The sequence below is a fragment of the Somniosus microcephalus genome, chromosome 14 (genome assembly GCF_052327205.1).
Source record: "Somniosus microcephalus isolate GS21.2 chromosome 14, FLI_Smic_1.0, whole genome shotgun sequence".
In the NCBI taxonomy this organism is placed as follows: domain Eukaryota; kingdom Metazoa; phylum Chordata; class Chondrichthyes; order Squaliformes; family Somniosidae; genus Somniosus; species Somniosus microcephalus.
The window spans coordinates 53,979,203-53,993,610 of NC_141000.1; positions in this window are offsets into that span (position 1 = coordinate 53,979,203).

The following is a 14,408-nucleotide window of genomic DNA, read 5'->3' on the forward strand; positions in this document are numbered from 1 at the left end:
GCATGGACCAGTAGGTCTTTTCCTGTCCATTATTTTTGCATGTTCGTTTGTATCAAAATTGACAATAGCACTATAATCCAGTGCTATAAAAGAAGAACTGGCACTTACGTAGCATGTTATAAGGAATTTATATAACACAGTAGATTGCTTTGCTGTGTGAATGCACTGCTTTCCATTCATCATGCTTGATCAAAGTGTCACAGCAATGGGAGTAGTCACCACTGGAGTGTTATTGGGATTTAGCTAACAGTATTGGCAGTGAAAATACAAATGGCCTTTCTGCTGGCTTGTGAGGATGGTCATCATCTGAGAAGGCAGAAGCAGCCCATGGACAGGTGACTACAGTAACTTTGGGAGAGAAAAAAAGTACTGTATATATTTAGAAGTGTCAATCTGAAAATCAGTAACAGCGCGAGAGATGGCAGTGATTACACTCGACTGTTTTAAGTTCTGGGTGCAGCTAATACTGCTCTTGTTTTTTCGGCGGTAGTTTTTGCTGTGGGAATGTGCTTTTTCATTTAGAGTAAAAAAGAACAATACTGTTGCTAATTTTAGAGGTATACTTTTTTTTAGAAGGTAGATGGAAGTAGAGTTGGTAATGAAGTGTTTCAAAGTTCTATATGTTGGAAGAAAACATTTTGTCTCCTTTCTCTTTTGCTTTGGGTGCAGTGGAAATGGCAAATATATCTTCACTGCTATTGATGTTTGGGAATGTTTCTTATTTCTTCTTCCTTTTTAGCTTTTACTTAACCTGCCTATACTGCAGTAGGTTTCCCAAGGTCAATTAAGCTCAGGTCAGCCTGGATTGATACATACATTTTTGTTTTCAACTAAATGCTGAAAGCTCGCCCTACGCATTAATGTGCCTTGCTAATCCATTCAATAGTATCGAAAGTTAAAATATACATATAACTACAACGACAACTTGCATTTATATAAGCACCTTTAACGTAGTAAAACATCCCAAGGTGCTTCACAGGAGCGTTATCATTATTATTATGTCTCACTATTCACTGCAACTCACTAAGCCACTTCCAAAGGTGCATGCAAATCTGTCCAAGAATGCAAAGTGTTGAAAATAAAGATTTCAATGCTTGACAGCACATTAACAGAATCTTCACATGAGCATTGGCTAAAACACACAAGTGCCTACCCTTGTGTGTTGTTAGTTGGTATGATTGGACTAGGATGAGGGCGAGTGTGAGGGGTGGCTAGTGAGATGGGGAAGTGATAATGTAAATAGAGAGGGATGGGTGGAGGTGCAAGGTAAGTTGGTGTGAGTAAGGATGTACAGGAGTAGGGTAGGGAAGGCAGAGTGATTAGTGGCACAGCAGGATAAGGTTGAGTGGCTTTGCAGTAATGTTTTGTGATCTACTGAGATCATTGAAAGCTTTGCGCCTCTGCAGCCTGGTCCTCCTGACGACATCCCTACTTGTGTCCTCCTGTGCAATGTGCAACCAGGCTGCATTGGTCTACTGGGGAGGTCTCTTCTGCCCATGGGAAGGGAAGAGAACCTCCGTGCGTGTGAGGGAGTAATGGGAGAGCCTGGGTGCAGCCCCGCACCTTTGTGCAGTGATTGTCAGTGTTTGCAGCACCTCAATGCTGTAGAACATGGACAGCACAAATGTCAAAGTAAATTTGCGCATGGTCCCTTTAAGGAAATCATCTGATGGCGCGTGATCAAATTATGTCATCAGACCCACAATTGGCCAGGAAACTCGCTGGACGGGCTTAACAAATCCAATCTGGGAAAGATATGGCGGAGGTCGGGATGGAGCCAGCAGCAGGGTCGGGACCCACCACCGACATCGCCCACCATGGACCCACCGAGGTAGGAAAAATCACGGCCATCAAATCTAGAGGTAAAAAAGACATGGATGAGGGTTTCAGCAGCAGGTGAGCTGAGGCGGGGCAGAGTCAGGCAATGTTAGGGAGGTGGAAATAGGCAGTTTCAGTACTGTGGCAAGGGCAGAAACCTGATGGGAGAGATTTAAGCATTTAGTTCAAGGAAAGATGGGCACGGATTTGGGAGGCAACAGCATGTTCAAGGACTTTGGAGAGGAAAGAGGGGTTGGAGATGGGGCGGTAGTTTGCAAGGACAGATGGGCCAAGGGTTGTTTTTTTTTAGGGGAGGGTGCGGATATGTGGTCGGAAGCTCACCTTGAGGTCAAATACAACACCAAGGTTGCGAACAGCCTGGTTTAGCCTCAGACAGTTGACAGGGTGAGGGATGGAGTCGGTGGCTAGGAAGCGGAGTTTGTGGTGGGGACTGAAGACAATGGCTTCGGTCTTCCCAATATTTAGTTGGAGGAAATTTCTGTTCATTTAGTACTGGATGTCGGACAAGCATCTGACAATTTAGAGACCGTGGAGGGGTCGAGAGAGTTGCTGGTGAGGTAGTGCTGGGTGTCGTCAGCGTACTTGTGGAACTGACGTTGTGTTTTCAGATGATGTCACCAAGGGGCAGCATTTAGATGAGAAATAGCGGGGGGCCAAGGATAGATCCTTGGGGGTACACCAGAGGTAATGATGCAGGAGCAGGAAGAGAAGCCATTGCAGGTGATTCTCTGGCTACGAATGGATAGATAAGAATGGAACAAGGCGAGGGCAGTCCCACCCAGCTGGGCGACGATGGAGAGGCGTTGGAAGAGGATGGAGTGGTCAACCATGTCAAAGGCTTCAGACAGGTCGAGAAGGGCAAGGGAGGTTAGTTTACCATGGTCACAGTCACAAAAGGATGTCATTTGTGACTTTGATAAGAGCCATTTTGGTACTGTGGTGGGGCAGAAACCTGATCGGAGGGATTCAAGCATGGTGTTACAGGAAAGATTAGCACGGATTTGGGAGGCGACAATGCATTCAAGGACTTTGAAGAGGAAAGGGAGGTTGGAGATGTAGCAGCAGTTTGCAAGGACAGATAGGTCAAGGTTTGTTTTTTTGAGGAGAGGGGTGATGATGACAAATTTGAAGGGGAGGGGGACAGTACCTGAGGAGAGAGAACTGTTAACAATATCAGCTAACATGGGGCCAGGAAGGGAAGTTGGGTGGTCAGCAGTTTAGTGGGAATAGGGTTGAGGGAGCAGGAGTTGTGTTTCATGGGCAAGATGTGCTTGGAGAGGGCATGAGGGGAGATAGGAGAGAAACTAGAGAAAGATACAAGTTCAGGGCTCGGGCGGGGGGAACCTTAGAGGAAGTTTATTACAGAAAGTCACTGGCCAAAAAAATGTTTTAAAAGAAAATCCATATGCATTAGCAATCAGTCAGACTAAAATCAACAATTAAAAAAAAATCAATCATTGAGTATCCAAAAGTAAAATACACTTTACAGCAAAACCCAGGAGCCTATGAGCAGTAAGTAACCACATGCACAGTCTGGTAGTTTTACTGTTTCCTTTCCCTTTGTTTTCTTTCACTCAATTGCATACAGTTAAATAATCTAAGCTAAACTTGCATGGAAAGTCCTTCATTGTTTTCAGTTTGTTCAGCCTCCTTGTGATTACTATGACACCAGCAGAGTACAGGACATTGTTACAGTCGGGTCTCGAGGAGCCAAAGAAAGTAAAGATTAAAGGTGAATTGGGATGAGAGATAAAAAGGAAACAGCAAAAGATGGAGAAAATAAACCAAACTTCAGAAAAGCAAAAAAAAGTCAGAAAAAGAACATTAAGGAGAAGAAAAGAGCAACATCAAAGTAAAGCTTTTGTAATACTCATATGTACAGGAATGAAAAGTTGTCAAGGAAAGGATGGTAACATTTTAATTGTTTTCAATTTTTTTTTGATACATTCACACTCTTTTGTGTATAGTGCTACACACCAATCAGAGGAATGGATACAACAACAGAATAACCAATACAATACCATCATTGCATCTGCTGCTAGAGATTTGTTGTGAAATAAAGTCCTGCAATAGTATAACGTCTTATAACCAATGTTCCCTCTAATTTTGTTTTTCCTGCGTGGTCCCGTTAAATTTGCTCCACGGTATCTCTTCCAGCTTAAGAGCTTGTGAGTGGCCTGCGCGGGACCTCTGGATTGCTGCATGGCTGCACGCCCGCACACCTTAGAGGGAACATTGCTTATAACATCTCAGGAAAGTCTCAAGATGCTTCGCATATATTGAATTATTTTGAAATACCGTGATTTATATCGGCAAATATGTCAGCAATATATGCACAGCAAGATCCCACAAACAGTAATGAGACAAATGATCAGTTTGGTGTCCAGGACTTTCTTCAAATAGTGCCATGGGAACTTGAAATTAATTTGAACCCACTTCATGGCTATAGTACAAGCCAAGTCAGTTGCCGCTCACTGGAATGTAGAGCTAAGAGCATTAAGGAAATCTTGGGAGCAGATCTTTCAACTTACCATTGTAACATGTGCATACATATGTGGATAATAGACAACAGTATATGTACTTGCATATGATTGTTTGGAAATGCGAGTGACTTCAGTGTGATTCTATTATATTAGTCTCTTTAAGTGTCACTTCTAATATTTTCCCAGTGTTGCTAACTCCATAACAGGATAAGACAAGTGAGAGGTCGGACCCAAACTCTGTCATTTAAAACTCAGAACATGCTGTCCCTTTTAATGTAGTAAATTTGTTATTGACGGATAAATGAGATCTTAAACAGTATCACTCTTTGTAGGTAAAAATAAACTTTTACTATTGTGCAAAGACAGCTTCATCACAATTGCTAACTAATTATTACCATTTTCAGATTTAGATTGTAATTTTAGGATTGTAGAAAATGTAGTATTTCAAAAAATATGTTCAATTTTTTTTCTCTGAGAAGAGGTGGGTAATTGCTTTCCTGAAGAGACTGCTAATCACGTCTAATGTCACAATTAGCAGGTGGTGTGAAAACAAAGGAGAGAAAGTTTGCAGTCAACAATGGGAAAACCAGTTTGTTCAAATTGGCACTGTGCTGTCTCAGCTTCTTCTGGAACAACATCCCTCTTTCATCGGGAATCAAGAAAGGCTATGCAGTGGGAGGAATTAACTTGTGGGAATGGCATCTTATCATCTTCTAATTATGTTTGACAAGATACAACAGAAATTGTTAGATGGGATATATATTTTGAAGCATGTATTAATTAAACAGATAAATAACTGTTGCACATTAACAATTCAACTGCCCCATTCAACAGATGCTACGGCTTTGTTTATTCTTTCTGAAGAAGGATGGTTTCTTTTGATGCGGCACTTTGTTATGCTGCAGATCTTCAAAGTGTACACAGTGAAACATTTTGCTCAACTGCAGGGATGAAGACATGTACCAGCTGTGCTGCCTTGCCAAATAAAAGCAGGACATGTTCTTAACTCCAATCTGGTTGCCCAGCATTGACCGCAGCAAAGCACTCACTGTGCCACAAGCTATGTGAACATTTCTCAGGCAAGGCCCTATAAAGCCACGTCCTACCCAGCATCCTTCTCTTACTCATGCAGGCCAATCTTTAACATTTCAGTACACACATCATGATGCCAAGTCAAAGCTTAACATGTAATAATGTCACTGATATGTCAGGAGTAGTTTCATTATAATAATCTGATATGTTAAAATATTCTGGTTTTGAAATTCTGCGGTGAAACTATTAGATGACAAATACTAAATGCATTTTAATTCTTGTGGCTTTTAGCAAAACCAAGATTGTTTTTCTGCTAATATTTTTGCCTCTCCTATTTTCTACTTCTGTTCATTAGGCCTGTAGTTTGGGTCTGAAAACATGAATGACTGTTATTCCAGGTTGCTACAGCAGGTATAAGTAGGATTACATGGTTTTTTTTTTGTAATGACCTATTCATGAAATCTCTATTTGTGATAAAATGTTGCATCAGGCATACCCATGTTTAACTTTATACAAAGATGAATTGTATTTTGTGAACAAGCAGTGATGCTTCTACTAGTGATACCATGCAGCAAATGTACTGAAAGGTCTGTATCTTGATACGACATTGAGAATACATATCGCAAGGATTGGTGCTTGGGCCCCAGTTATTCACAATCTGCATCAATGATTTGGATGAGGGGACTAAATGTAACATTTCCAAATTTGCTGATGATACAAAGCTAGGTGGTAGTGTCAGTTGTGAAGAGGATGTGAAGAGACTTCAAGGTGATCTCGACAGGCTCAGTGAGTGGGCGAGAACATGGCAGGTGGAATATAATTTGGATAAATGTGAAGTTATCCACTTTGGTAGAAAAAACAAAAAGGCAGAGTATTTCCTAAATGGTGAAAGATTGGGGAATGCAGATGCTCAAAGGGACCTGGGTGTCCTTGTACATGAGTCACTGAAAGTGAATGTGCAGGTGCAGCAAGCCATTAGGAAGGCAAATGGTATGCTGGCCTTCAATACAAGAGGATTTGAGTACAGGAGTAAAGAAGTCTTATTCCAATTATATAGGGCCTTGGTGAGACCACACCTGGAGTACTGTGTACACTTTTGGTCTCCTTACCTAAGGAGGGATATACTTGCCATAGAGGGAGTGCAACGAGGGTTCACGAGATTGATTCCTGGGATGGCGGGACTGTCGTATGAGAAGAGATTGAGTAAACTAGGCCTGTATTCTCTTGAATTCAGAACAATGAGAGGGGATCTAATTGAAGCATACAAATTATTACAGGGCTTGATAGGATGGATGCTGGGAGAATGTTTCCCTTGGCTGGGGAGTCTAGAACCAGGGGCCACAGCCTCAGGATAAAGGGAAGGCCATTCAGGACTGAGATGAGAAGACATTTCTTTACACAGAGGGTGGTGAATCTTTGGAATTCTCTACCCCAGAGGGCTGTGGAGGCTCAATCATTGGGTATATTCAAAACAGAATGCAATAGATTTCTGACTAGTAAAGGCATCAAGGGATACGGCGATAGGGCCGGTGAATGGAGTTGAGGCAGAAGATCAGCCATGATCTCATTGAATGGCGGAGCAGGTTCGAAGGGCTGAATGGCCTACTCCTGCTCCTATTTCTAATGTTATTATGTTCTAATATGGGTTAAACCATACACTGCCTCCAAAAAAATGTTTGATTAATGTATTACACTTTTGGGAATAAGCAAATGCTGAAATATAATGCGCAAGGATGGTTTTGCTTGTAATACCTTCAACCATATTTGCCCAAATGGAGCCTAATAAGTTTGCTTCAGAATATATATTATTCATCTATTGCCCAGCATAGAGTACCAGAACAGAAGGAAGCGCAGTTCTATTCCTGCTTCATACTAAGGGTCATATTTTTCTATTTTGATGAACAAAGAATCGATTACTCTTATTTCATAGAAAGGAACGAACGCTAATCAAAATGGCAAGGTGTGCATGACTTTTCTGCCAACATTTGGAAGCAATCCAGAAAAAGAGAAGTAGCCAATCAGGATGCACCTGTGATAATGCTGCTTTCACACTTCTCGGGCCATATTTTGGGCATGTCTCTGATTGAGATACAGGAGAAAGACTGTTGTAACAGTATTTTTACCTTTGGAATTTCAGTTTCAAAATACCAACTATTATGGCCAGAATTTTCCTTACCTTGGCAGGTTTAATACGGGCGGTGTCCGTGGCGGGTCCTGACCCCGCTGTTGGCTCTATCCCGCTGTAGAAAATGAATTTACCTTAATGGGGCCTATTAAGCCCCCCAAGTGCATTACCTGGCCCAATGAGATGGAGCAGGTCTGGTGACATCATTCATGATGCATCTTAAGCCGATATCCTTAAAGGGAACATGGCCACATTAAATTTTAAGTTTAATCTAACATAGTGGGTGTTGAATCTTTACTGTACAATAATATAATAAAAGTTATATATGAGTGACAAAGAAATATTTAAATAATGTTATCATTAAGTAATATGACTCCATCTACAAATACGATCAAGAACATAATTTAAAAAGTACATTAATTGGGAAGTTATTGATGCTTTAGTCACAAATCAATAGATTTTTGTATCAGTAACTGGTACAAATAAAAGATGTGTGTGTATAGGTAATACATAAAATTAAGCAGATTTTAAATGTAATTGTAAAGGGGCAGATTTACAATCTTATGCAAGTTCAGCAGAAGAGCTGCGGAAACTCTGACAAACAGTGTAAGTGGTGCATACAATGTGTTTCTGTGATTTCTGCAGCTCTTCTGTTGAAGTTAACAATGGACAAGTGAGAGAACCTCTGCAGAAATTCACCTTAAAGTCTCAGACTGAAAAGTTAAATTAGTCATATTCAGGGACTGAAAGCAAATTGAACCAGTGGAATAAGTGATGAGAATGAAACTGTTACGGTTGATAACTTGATTTAATGTGTAACTGAACAATCACAGTGCACTGTGAGAAAAACCTGACCAGAAACAACACAAAAATTTATTTAAATGGTATATGTCATTTTTTATAGCGCAGATCAATTCACTGCAATTACTGTTGAGTTGGAAGACAACAGCTGAGAATGGCTAGTGAAAAATGTATTTCCCTCACCACTTACATCCCTTCAGGAATTTCTGAATTAACATTTACCAGTAGCTTTTCAAGTAGAACAGAATCTCCTTCAATCTGTTCGCCGATGTAATCAACATGTTTTTATTTTGGTTTGTTTTTCATGCTGTCAAGTAATCAGCTGGAGCAATGGCTATAGAACTCACGGCTCAGGTTGACAGACGTGGTACCCGAGCTGCGTGAATCCCATGGCCATGCAGGGAAATTTAAAAAGTAGGGGAGAAAAGACTCTTAAGTGCCTGTAAACACCTCATAATGATTTCAATTGGGCCTCCCGCTGCTGCAGGTCGGGTCGGCTCCACGATGAAAGACGCGCCTGTGGGAAAGGCACTTGGGAGCGAGATGACAGTGGGTTCCCGACAAGCTGCCATCCCGGAAAATTCAGCCCACATCCTATGTTAAGTCTCAAAATTATGGAGATGCTTCAAATGTACAATCAACAAAACAGAGGAGTTAAAAGATTTGCTCCAACCTATTAACAAAATGTACCCTAAGATACAATTAATTAAAGAAATGGGGAAACAGGGTACTAGCATTTTCCTGATATGGTATCTGTCAAAAATAAACTGTCAGTACACTGTACCTATGAGCCATTGAGCCGTCAGCTTGGCTAAGTTGCTAGCATTCTTACCTCTGAGTTAGAAGTTTGTGAGTTCAAACTCAGAGGCAGGATTTGAGCACATAATATAGGCTGACACTTGAGTGTCATTCTGAGGGAGTCCTACACTGTTGGAGGTGTTATTGAAGCCCTACCTGCCTGTTCAGGTGGATGTAAATGGTCCCATGGCACATTTTTATATAAAAAAAAGCAGGGAGTTCTCCTACACCCTGGTCAACAATCCTCCCTCAAACAACACCACCAAAATAAATTAACTGGTCATGCATCTCATTTGCTATTTACGCATATTGACTGGTGCGTTTGCCTATAAAACAACAGGGACTACATTCCAAAAATATTTAATTGGCTGCAAAGGGCTTTGTCCTGAGGATGTGAAGGCACCAAATAATGCGAGTTTGTCCTTGCTTTACAATTCAGTCAAAAGTATGCAGAAAACCAACCATTTACAATTCAATAATACACTAACATTAGCAGTAAGGACCCTTGTAGAGAAAGCAATCAAATTTCTCTCCACAGAAGACTTATTTAACTATAACACTGATACAACAGTCCAGAAATAAATATTCTAAAGCCCTGGTAGAATAATCATCAGTGCAATGGATCTTAAATGAAATTTTCAATGAAAAGAAAGCTATTGATAAAGCCTTTCTCCTGAACATCTCAATAAAACATGCAGCCAGATACAGTATTCAAACAAACAATAATAAAGTACCAGATATATTGAACAAAAGCAGCATACTCTTGAAATATTTCAATAACAGATTTATTAAATTTCCTGGGAAGACTGTAATGGTGAATATTTAGTTGGAACTAAGAAAGAATTACACAAATGCACATGCTCTAATGCTAGATATGTGTCCTAGATATATGTAGGAATGCCAACAGTCCGGTTTTGACCATATAGTTCAGTTTTTCAACAACAAGTGCAAGGAGCTCATGGACTTCTTTGTCTCTAAGATTGAGACCATCCGTTCAGCTGCCTCTGCCACTTCCCTTCCTTCCTGCAGCCTACTGGGCCAAAACTTCCTCTAACGTTCACCCCTGCCCTAGTTCTGAACTCACATCTTTCTCCAGTTTCTCTCTGATCTCCCCTCATGACTTCTCTGCGCTCATCTTATCCATGAGACCCACTTCCTGCTCCCTCGACCCTATTCCCACCAAACAGCCTTTTCTGGCTCCCATGCTATCTGACATTGTTAGCAGTACTCTCTCCTCAGGTACTGTCCCCCTCTCCCTCAAATCTGCCGTCATCACCCCTCTGCTCAAAAAACCAAACCTTGAACCCTCCGTCCTTGCAAACTACCACCTCATCTCCAACCTCCCTTTACTCTCCAAAGTCCTTGAACGCGCTGTCGCCTCCCAAATCCATGCCCATCTTTCCCACAACTCCATGTTTGAATCTCTCCAATCAGTACCGAAACAACTCTCATCAAAGTCACAAATTACATCCTTTGTGACTGTGACGAAGGTAAACTATCCCTCCTCGCCCTTCTTGACTTGTCTGCAGCCTTTGACATGGTTGACCACTCCAGCCTTCTCCAACGCCTCTCCTCCAGCATCCAGCTGAATGGGACAGCATTCACCTGGTTCCATTCTTATCTATCTAACCGTAGCCAGAGAATCACTTGCAATGGCTTCTTTTCCCGCTCCCACATTGTTACCTCTGGTGTCCCCCAAGGATCTATCCTTGGTCTGCTCCTATTTCTCATCTACATTTTGCCCCTTGGCGACATCATCTGAAAACACAGTGGCCCAGAAATTCGGGTCGGAGGCTTCCCACGGGTGCAAGCCCCCAACCTGTACTTGCATAGCGCGCCTGCCGTTGTGCTGTGAGCCCGCGTGGAATTCCGATCCTGGGCCTGATCCAGCTGTTGGTGTGCAGGGCACGCGTATCCCAGGGGCACAACTAGTTCGCAGCATCCCTGGGATCATGTGGGCCATGGGGAGCCAATCGGAGCAGGGAGATTGGCCCCAAAACCTAAGTAAAACTTCAAATAATTTTTTTTTTCAATCACATTTTTAAAATAACTATAAATTACATAAATTAACTATTTTAAACAACAATTCAAATTTTTGAAAAAATTAAAGTTTTTAACGGGGCTAAAAATAAACTTACCTTTCTTTAAAGTATTTTAAAATGATAAACCTGTGGAAAAAATGTTTTAATTTTACTTACTTCACCTCTTACCTTGTTAAAAGCAGGCGTTGCGCCTGCTTTTTCCATGCGCAGCTGCTAGGGACTTACCCGCACTGAAAAACCTGTGAAAAAAGCGGAAGTTCCAGGTCTACGCGCTGCCTCCCCGCCGCACGCGTTTGACCTTTAAACCCCTTCCTTCAAGAGAACGGAAGTTCCGGTTTCCAGCGCATGCACAGCGCATGCGCGAAACTGTCACTTCCGTTGGCCCAACCAGAGCAGCGGACCTGGGTGAGACTTGCAGCGCGAGGCGGAGCTTATAACCGGCAGTGAGCGAGGCGAGGCCCGACCAACTCAGCAGCAGGGGAGAGAAGTAAAAAGTAATCAAAGTGTGACGTCAGCAGGAAGCAGGTAAGTGATTGGTTGGTGAGTATTTCTCTCTTTTTTAAACTTTAACTCTGGTTTATAGTTTCTAAGGTCTCTCTGGTGTAGCGGGCACTGTTGGTAAACTATTTAACTGTAGTGTAATTAGTGGGATTGATTGATTTAATTTAAATTCAATTAATTAAAGGGTAAATCATGGCAGGACAGCCCGGCCCTGTGATCTGCTCCTCCTGCGATATGTGGGAACTCAGGGACACTTCCTGTGTCCCTGACAACTACGTGTGCAGGAAGTGCACCCAGCTGCAGCTACTGACAGACCGCATTGCGGCGCTGGAGCTGCGATTGGATGCATACTGGAGCATTCACGATGCTCGGGACATCGTGAATAGCACATTTAGGGAGTTGGACACATCACAGGTAGAGGTTGGACAGGAAGAAAGGGAATGGGTGACCAACAGGCAGAGTACTAGGCGCAGGCAGGTAGTGCAGGGGTCCGCTGTGGCCATCCCCCTCTCCAACAGATACACCACTTTGAGTACTGTTGGGGGGGATGGCTTATCAGAGGAAGGCAGCAGCAGCCAACTTCCTGGCACCAGGGGTGGCTCTGCTGCACAGAATGGGAGGAAAAAGAGTGGTAGAGCTATAGTAATAGGGGATTCAATTGTAAGGGGAATAGATAGGCGTTTCTGCGGCCGCAAACGAGACTCCAGGATGGTGTGTTGCCTCCCTGGTGCAAGGGTCAAGGATGTCTCTTAGCGGCTGCAGAACATCTTGGAAGGGGAGGGTGAACAGCCAGTTGTCATGGTGCATATAGGCACCAACGATGTAGGTAAAAAGCGGGATGAGGTCCTAAAAGCAGAATATAGGGAGTTAGGAGGTAAATTAAAAAACAGGACTTCAAAGGTAGTAATCTCAGGATTGCTACCAGTGCCACTTGCTAGTCAGAGTAGAAATAGAAGGATACTTCAGATAAATACATAGCTAAAGGAATGGTGCCAGGGGGAGGGATTCAAGTTCCTGGGACATTGGAACCGGTTCTGGGGGAGGTGGGACCAGTTCAAACCGGAAGGTCTGCACCTGGGCAGGGCCGGGACCGATGTCCTAGGGGGTTTGTTTGCTAGTGCTGTGGGGGAGGGTTTAAACTAAAATGGAAGGGGGTTGGGAACATGAGCAGGGAGACAGAGGAAAGGGAAACAAGGATAAAAGCAAAAGATAGGAAGGAGAAAAACAAAAGTGGCAGTCAGAGAAATCAACGGTTTAAATCAAAGGTGGCCACAGTAACTAATAATTCTAATAGGTCTAAGAGCGCTAAAAAAATGAGCCTGAAGGCTTTGTGTCTTAATGCGAGGAGCATTTGTAATAAGGTGGATGAATTGGCTGCGCAAATAGAGGTAAACGAATATGATTTGGTTGGGATTACGGAAACGTGGCTCAAGGATGGCCAAGACTGGGAACTCAACATCCAGGGGTATTCGATATTCAGGAAAGATAGGCAAAAAGGAAAGGGAGGAGGGGTAGCATTACTGGTTAAAGAAGGGATTAACACAATTGTAATGAAGGATAATAGCTCTGATGATGTGGAATCTGTATGGGTAGAATTGAGAAATACTAAGGGGAAAAAAACATTAGTGGGAGTGGTATATAGACCTCCAAACAGTAAGGCGGAGGTTGGGGATGGCATTAAAAGGGAAATTAAAGAAGCGTGCAATAAGGGCACAGTAGTCATCATGGGTGACTTTAACCTACATATAGATTGGGCTAACCAAATTAGTAACAATACTGTGGAGGAGGAATTCCTGGAGTGTTTACGGGATGGTTTCCTGGACCAATATGTCGAGGAACTAACCAGAGATCAGGCCATCTTAGACTGGGTATTATGTAACGAGAAAGGATTAATTAGCAATCTTGTTGTACGAGGCCCCTTGGGTCGGAGCGATCATAATATGATCGAATTCTTCATTAAGATGGAGAATGAAGTAGTTGACTCAGGATCTAGGGTCCTCAATTTAAATAAAGGAAACTACGATGGTCTGAGGAGCGAGTTGGGTAGGATTGATTGGGGAATGGCACTCAAAGGGTTGACGGTGGATAGGCAATGGGAAACATTCAAAGTCCGAATGGATGAACTACAGAAGTTGTTCATCCCAGTTTGGCATAAAAATAAAACAGAAAAGGTGACTCAACCGTGGCTAACAAGGGAAATTAGGGATAGCATAAGATCCAAGGAGAGGACATACAAATTGGCCAGAAAAAGCAATAATCCTGAGGATTGGGAGCAGTTCAGGATTCAACAAAGGAGGACAAAGGGATTAATTAAGAAAGGGAAAATAGAATATGAGAGTAATCTTTCAGGGAACATAAAAACTGACTGTAAAAGCTTTTATAGATATGTGCAGAGAAAAAGATTGGTGAAGTCAAGCGTAGGTCCCTTCCAGTCAGAATCGGGGGAATTTATAATGGGGAACAAAGAAATGGCAGACCAACTAAATACATATTTTGGTTCTGTCTTCACAAAGGAGGACACAAATAACCTCCCAGAAATACTGGGGAACATAGGGTCTGATGAAAGGGTGGAACTGAAAGAAATCAGTATTTGTAGGGAAATGGTGTTAGGAAAATTGATGGGACTGAAGGCCGATAAATCCCCAGGGCCTGATAATCTACATCCCAGGGTACTTAAGGAAGTGGCCCTAGAAATAGTAGATGCATTGCTGGTCATCTTCCAGAACTCAATAGACTCTGGAACAGTACCCATGGATTGGAGGGTAGCTAATGTTACCCCACTATTCA